Here is a 7,992-nt window from a genome sequence, read left to right as displayed (position 1 = left end):
CTTAAGCTCCATCTCTCTCTGACCTCTTAGTCAGTCCCAGGTGAGAACAGCCAGTTTCTTCCAGAAGTCCACTCTTTATCTCCTACAGGTCAACTCCCAGTCCTTTGTCTCCAGGCTGGGCCATGCTGAGCTCTCAACTCTACTTGCCGGAGCTTTCCGCTGTTTTGTATCGATCGTTTAGTTGTTGGGACTTCCATAGTCCCTATGGACCGTCTGTTGAATTGGATTGGTTTCAACCAATTCCTTAATGACCCTATTCATTGCAGCAAAGCGACACCTACCCCTCATGTCCTGTGGTGCTTCCAAGAGCAGACTTCACCCTGTTTTCCCCACTGGGTAGCAATGCAAAGAACAGAGGGAAACTGAGGCAAGTGTAGGCTTCATAAAACTATTACAGAAATTTTCCACTGCATCACACCCTTCCTGCTTGAGAGCACGTGTATGAAGTGCCAGTGTTCACTCCATCAGGATCCCATAGGGAAGGCCACAATGGCCTCAGAATGGACATGATTCTCAAGATTTGGAGGGGAAGGCAGTTGGATAGCACTAGGATGGGTGCAGAGCAAAGACCTGAACAGAACAGATCATTGGCACTTATGCAGCCCACAGTCCATACTCGGGAAGCTGTGCGGCAGCTCCCTCCCCGCCCTGAAGCACCACCCCCCCCGAGGCAAATCCCCACCCCCCAACCCAGGGATCCGTGCGACAGCTCTGATCCAGGGGTTCCCCTGGGCTGGCGGCAGCACGCTGACCCAGGGGAACCCCTAGGCTGCCGGCGGTGGCTCAGACTCCCTCTCCCTCCCAGCGCAACCGCCACTGTAAAAAAAAAAATTTGGGGGGCTTTTGGCACCCCCAAATCTTGGTGCCCTAGGCAACCACCTAGTTGGCCTAAATGGTACACCGGCCCTGGCTGGACTCTAGGGTTGGCACCAGGCTCAATGGCGTGGACTGCACTCTCAGCAAGTTTGCAGATGACACTAAACTGGGAGGAGTGGTAGATACGCTGGAGGGTAGGGATAGGATACAGAGGGACCTAGACAAATTGGAGGATTGGGCCAAAAGAAATCTGATGAAGTTCAACAAGGACAAGTGCAGAGTCCTGCACTTAGGACGGAAGAATCCTATGCACTGCTACAGACTAGGGACCGAATGGCTAGGTAGCAGTTCTGCAGAAAAGGACCTAGGGGTCACAGTGGACGAGAAGCTGGATATGAGTCAACAGTGTGCTCTTGTTGCCAAGAAGGCTAACGGCATTTTGGGCTGTATAAGTAGGGGCATTGCCAGCAGATCGAGGGACGTGATCGTTCCCCTTTATTCAACATTGGTGAGGCCTCATCTGGAATACTGTGTCCAGTTTTGGGCCCCACACTACAAGAAGGATGTGGAAAAATTGGAAAGAGTCCAGCAGAGGGCAACAAAAATGATTAGGGGGCTGGAGCACATGACTTATGAGGAGAGGCTGAGGGAACTGGGATTGTTTAGTCTCCAGAAGAGAAGAATGAGGGGGGATTTGATAACTGCTTTCAACTACCTGAAAGGGGGTTCCAAATAGGATAGATCTAGACTGTTCTCAGTGGTACCTGATGACAGAACAAGGAGCAATGGTCTCAAGTTGCAGTGGGGGAGGTTTAGGTTGGATATTAGGAAAAACTATTTCACTAGGAGGGTGGTGAAGCACTGGAATGGGTTACCTAGGGAGGTGGTAGAATCTCCTTCCTTGGAGGTTTTTAAGGTCAGGCTTGACAAAGCCCTGGCTGGGATGATTTAGTTGGGAATTGGTCCTGCTTTGAGCAGGGGGTTGGACTAGATACCTCCTCAGGTCCCTTCCAACCCTGATATTCTAGGATTCAATCAGCTTCCCTAACAGCGAGAGGTTCAAATCAGGACAGAAACTGAGGAGGTCAGTAACATCCAGAGATGGTTTCATTTGTCAGCATCTAACTCACACTTCTGTAAGCCAGGCAGGCAGCTGGCCCTCCTGAATCCCCATCAGTACTGGGCCCATCATCTCTGCTGGCTTTAGACACCATGAAGGACAGTGACTCCACTGCAAGTCTGAGGATGTGGAAGTGGGGAGAATCAGCTGTATAGACAGTGCATTTCTTCTCTCTGCCTGATGCAGTTCTCAGGGAAGCTGTCAGCTCCAACTCAGACTGCCCTCTGAGAAGTAGGTTCACAATTCCTTGCAGCAATGGCTGTGTTGCATGTTACCCAGCCTGGCCCCAGCTCCAGGCAGCACTACTGTTCTGGATTGGGCAGATGCAATGGCAGAGGTGCATGGAAAACTCTCTGCTTTGGCCACCACTATGGCTTAGGGATGCAGTGACTTGCACTGACTAGAGCGAGTGAGACTTCCTCCACCAGCATCCAGCTTGCGTATCTGTCCCACCCCCAGCTACCCGGGGTGCACTCACTCTGCCCCAGGGGATACAATTGCCCATCAGCAACACAGACAGATATGTGCAGGGGGCTCAGGTTTGTCTACTGCTGACTGAGAGCGAGAGAGGGGGAAAGGGTGGGGGCTTCAGTGTGACAGGACCTGCAACCTGGCAGGCTGTATATCCAAAGGGTGCACTTTCAGCACTAAAATGAACGCTGGGAAAACAGAAAAGTGGGTCTGGACACTCCATAAAGCCCTTTTGCTGGGATTCAACTGTGGGGACCTAGAGGTGGGGCCTGGAATTGGGAGATCGGGGGCTAGGGGAGGCCCAGTAAAGCCGACATTCTGGGCTTCATCCATCGGACTTAGCTCCAGCACCAACACCCGAGAAGCCCCACGGGGGTGGAGTGGGAAGGGGAGTGTTTTTTTCTGGGCTTTGTTCCTGTCATTAACGATGAGCCACCTTTGAGAGTCTGTCCCCCCGGGCTCACTCACCTGGGGTTAAATACCACCCCCTCCACGCAGCCCCAGCCTCAGTGCCACAGAGCAGCTGGGCTCCTCCTCAGGCCGGCGGGTGAGACCCAGGCATTTCCATGATCTTTCCTCTTCACAGAGCATTTGGTGCGAGTGTGAGCTGCCATCTCTCCGACTCCCAAGGGCAGAGGTGCAGCAAGGGCCCAGCTAGCGCTATTGCCACCCCCTCCTCTCCGCCGTGCCCATGTGGCTCCAGCCGGACTGATAGACCCAGCGACAGGACACCTTGCTGGGTAAGTCGCTCTGCAGCCTCTGCTCGGAGCTCTATCACTCACTGAAACCCAGGGATGAAGGAGCTCAAAGCCAGTCCCAGCCCCTTCCCCATGGGGCTGTCAGTCAGTGATCCTGCTGCTTCCGCTGCATGAAGAGAAAGGGTCAGAGAGTCACTGATTACTCGAGTGCTGGGGAAAGTCTCCCTCAGTGATGGGGGCAGGGAAGAGGACAGCTCCAGCCAGGCATCTCCCTCAACATTTCACCCTGTGTGTTGGGGGCAGGGGGATTCTGGACAGACATCTCCCTCAGCAACACTGTGAGAAGGGCACGGGGGCTGGAGTCCAGCAGGGCGTCTCCCTGAGTCCTGGGCACGGAGCTGGACTGCACCAAAGAAGAGCCACTTTGACAGGTTCGGTAGGGAAGTGTCTTGCCAGGTGGAACATTGCAGAGCAAAGCGATTCCCAGCTACGTAGGTGCAGACCTGATGTGCAGTCCATGGTGGCAGAGGCTTCATGTGGAAGGGCAGCTGCTCTCTCCAAGCACAGGGGGTGAATTCACCCCTGAGCAGAGGGCCAGCCCAAGGCTCAATCCTTGAGGGGGCCACTTAGGGATCTGGGGCAAAATCAGTACTTGGTCCTGCTAGTGAAAGCAGGGGGCTGGACTTGATGACCTTACAAGGTCCCTTCCAGTTCTAGGAGATAGGATATCACCATTAATTTAATTTTAATTGAGGATGCTTTTTAGTTTCATTGTATGCCCCCTTGTTATGAGAAAAGTTAAATAGGAACATTCCCCTTCCAGTCATTCTGGATCCCTCTCATGTTCCCTCTCCTCCAAACCAAGTAATCCCAATCTTTCAGTCTCTCTTCATATGAAAGTCTTTCCAGACTCAGCCATTTTATCACTCTCTTAAGCCCTTTAGTTTTCCTTTACCCCATTGAGATGAGGATGACCAGAACAGAGCATCACCTCCTGGGGATGTGAGCCATCAATTTGTAGAAAATATGCCACATATCTTCAGTACTATTCTCTAACCTTTTGTTAAAGCCTAATCTGTATTTGCTTTTACTGCTGCACAGTAAGCAGATGTTTGCATTGACCTGGCCACAATATCTATTTCTTTTTGCTAATTTGATTATAGTTAAATTAGAATCTAGAAATGCATCTGGGAAGTTCAGCGTGGAAGTAAACTGAATAGCATCTGTCATCAAGTTGACCCCATCGCTTAGCTTTATAATGTCTCCCCAGAAGGGATCATTAGATCATGTTATATGACTTCCTGTATATCAGAGGCCATTAAATGTAACCCATTTACCCTGGTATTGAGCCTAATCGCTAAAACATATACTCCAGGAAGGCATCCAGTCTTGATTTGAAGACATCACAAGGTGGAGAATCCACCACTTCCCTTGGGAGTTTGTTCCAAAGGTTAATCACCTTCACCATTAAACATTTCTGCCTTATTTCTAATTGGAATTTGTCTGGCTTCAGCTTTCAGCCACCTAGTTCTTGTTATGTCGTTCTCTGCTAGATTAAACTGCCCTTTATTTTCTCCCTGTGAAAGGTATTTATGCAATGTAAGCAAGTCACCTCTGAGTCTCTTCCTCTGATAAACTAAGCATACTGAGCTCTAAGTATCTCAACATTAGGCAGTTTCCCCAGCCCGTAAATCACTTTTGTGGCTGTTTACTGCACCCTCTCCAATTTTTCAACATTCTTTTTAAAATGTGGGTGCCAGAACAGGACACAGAATTCCAATAGCGCTCTCCCTAATGCCATACACAGGGGGTAAAAAATTACCTCTCTGCTTCTACTCACTACTCCCATTTGTACATCTGAGGAGCACTTTAGCTCTTTTTGCCACAACATAGTACTGGGAGCTCCTATTGAGTTTTTGTCCTTTATGATTCATAAATCCTTTTCAAGATACAGTCCTCCATTATGTAGGTACAGCCTGCATTTCTTGTTCCTAGATCCATGGAAGAATGTGACCATGAGGACAAGACAGGGGAAGGAACTAGCTAGTAGTGGTGAAATCGAGTTGAATAACAGGATTTTCTGCATTGGGAAAAGAGGAGGCAGACGATGGCATGACAAGGAAGAAAAGAAAGGAGACCAGTCCCTGCAGAGGAGAAGAAGAGATGATGGGACCACAGCCTAAGGAAAAATGAGGATGATTTAAATGGGACCACAAGAGAGAACAGAAGACTGATTCATACCAACACCAGGGAGAAACAGGTCTATGTGATTGGGGACCTTGTACTCAGAAGAGTTGACAGACCAGTTATCAGATCAGAGCATTCTATCTGCCAGGAGCAAGAATACAAGATGTAGACGTGAGGATGAAAAGGATCTAGTAGGACTGGAGAAAAAAAAATCCATTGATTCTGCAACACGTTGGGACAAATGACACTGATAGATTCCCACTGGCATAGCTCAAGGATGACTATGGTTAAGATGTTTAAAGAAGTGAAAACTCAGGTGATCTTTAGCAGAATACTTCTGGTCCCTAGTGAAGGAGGGCAAAGGCATGACAAGATAATGAAGATCAATAGATGGCTCAAGGATTGGAGCTACAAGGAAGGTTTTGGGATGATCAATCATTAGGAGGCATTAACAGAAAGAAGACTCTTCTCAACTGATGGGCTCCACTTGAGTACCTGGGGTATTTGCCTTCTGGAATCAAGGCTGGAATGACTAATAAGAAGGACTTTAAACTAGGAGATGAAGGAAGAAGGATGGGAGAGACTCAGGAAGTCTTCATGCCTGGCTTAAATATGCAAGATGAGAGAAAATCAGCTAAATGAAGATTTAGTAAGGGAATAATGGAACTCCACAAGGTAAGAGTATGGACAGCAAGAAAGAAAGTACAGATATTGATTGGAATAGTAATCAGGTAGGTGATACAGTTAGTGAAAGGACTATACCTAGTCCGACTAGAAAACTGGATGAAGTCCCCGGGAAACAACTGGAATGTTAGTACATGAACGCAAGGAATCCAGGCAATAAAATGGAGGAACTCAAACTACTGGTGCAGAAGATTGAACCAGATATTATAGGAATTATAGAAATGTGATGAATAGCACTCATGACTGGAATACAGATATTCAAGGGTATGTGCTGTTTAGGAGAGAGAGGAATAAAAGGTAAAGGTGGTGGGGTAGTGTTGTACTTCAACAAAGTGGTGAACTGTAAGAAGTGATGGAATGGACAAAAACACTTTGTGGCAGGATTGTAAAAGAGGTTCTATTAAAATAAAATAATGTTAGGGGTCTGCTATTGACCCGCAGGGTCAGTCTTGGATATGGCTAGAGAACTATTATTACAGAGATAATTACTACCAGGAATTGGGTCATAATGGGAGACTAACTTCCCAGATATAGACTGGAGAATAAATGCTACTAATACTGGTAGGACCCACTTATTCCTGGATGTGATAGATGACAGTTTACTACAAAACTGCCACTTAGCCAACAAGAGAGGATGCAATTTTACACTTGGTTTTGGTAAGTATTAAGGATATCCTAGAAGAGCCGGTCATAGGAAATGAAGGATAATCAAAGCCAGGTCATCAACTATATTTTTGATTTCAGAAGGGCAGACTTTGGGGAATCAAGGGAACTAGTTAAAGAATTCAACTGGACTGAAGAGCTCAAGGACTTAAATGTGGAGGAAGCTTGGAATTTCTTCAAGATCAACTATATAAAAATGGTCTGATATTTGCATCCCAAGCAAGGTGGGGGGAAGGAAGAGAGACAAAAATTATAGCGGAAGGCCTCAGACACAGCTGGATGAATAATTATCTCAGCAGAGATGCATCTTGGAGGTTAGAAAATGTAGGAATAAAGTGAAAATTGCTAGAAATCAAGCTGATTTAGCTCTTGCCAAGAACATTAAAATTAGAAGGTTTTTTTAAATTACATAAATAAGAAAATAAGGAAGGATGAGTTGTGCTGCTATGCAGTGCAGTTGGGAAGGAGGTTAAAGACAATCAAGGGAAAGTATTCATTTACATTTTGGGCCATATGTAGGTTTTCAATAAGGATGATAATATGGAACATGGGCATGAAGATAAGATAGCAGATGGAAATGAGTATACAGAAATGGAAGTTACCACATCTGACATTGGCTCAATTTGTTCATGACAGTCTATATTTGCATTTGTACCCCATTTCCCTCCCTAGCCCACCCCGTACCTGTGTTAGTTTAACACCCTCCTGGCTGTTCGTTTGGCGCTAACCAAGATTAGCCCTGCTAGAAATGCAGGTGGTTTTGCTTGTGCAGCACCCTCTCCCCTTCCACTCATGCACCCCAGTCTCTCTCCTGCCCTATTACATCCCTCAGTGACTCTCCCACCCCCATACTCATGCACCCCTCCCATTGCTCCCATCCTCCTCCTTCCTCAGCATCCCACCTGCCCCATTCTCTCTGAGTGCCCCAGCCACCTTTCTGCCATCCATTTCCTGCACCCCACTCACCCTCTTCTCCTGAGCACCCTCCCAGCTTCCCTTCGACTCCCCCTGAACCTGTCTCAGCCTTCTGCCCCATTTCTCCCTCCCTCATTTCTCCATATCCCTCACTCTCCCTGAGCCTAGCTTGCCCCATCTTCCCCACATACTTCCATTCCTCCTTTCTCCTGCCGCCATTTCCCTCCCCTGCATCCCCTCAGCCAGCCCCCCAGACAGAGTCCTGGACTTTCAGGGCCAGCACTAGGAGTTGGCTAAATAGGCAGATAGTTAGTTTTTTTTAGGGGTGGCTCTTTCCCAGCTATCCCAGCAGAGCATCAGAAAAGAGCTTTTGGGGAGATCTGCCCCTTCAAGGACATCCCAGAGCACCAGTGGTGGCTGGGAGCTGCCATACTAGAT

This window comes from Chrysemys picta, chromosome 1 (assembly GCF_011386835.1).
Source record: "Chrysemys picta bellii isolate R12L10 chromosome 1, ASM1138683v2, whole genome shotgun sequence".
NCBI classification, from domain to species: Eukaryota; Metazoa; Chordata; order Testudines; family Emydidae; genus Chrysemys; species Chrysemys picta.
Note: the sequence above shows the minus strand (reverse complement) of the source record.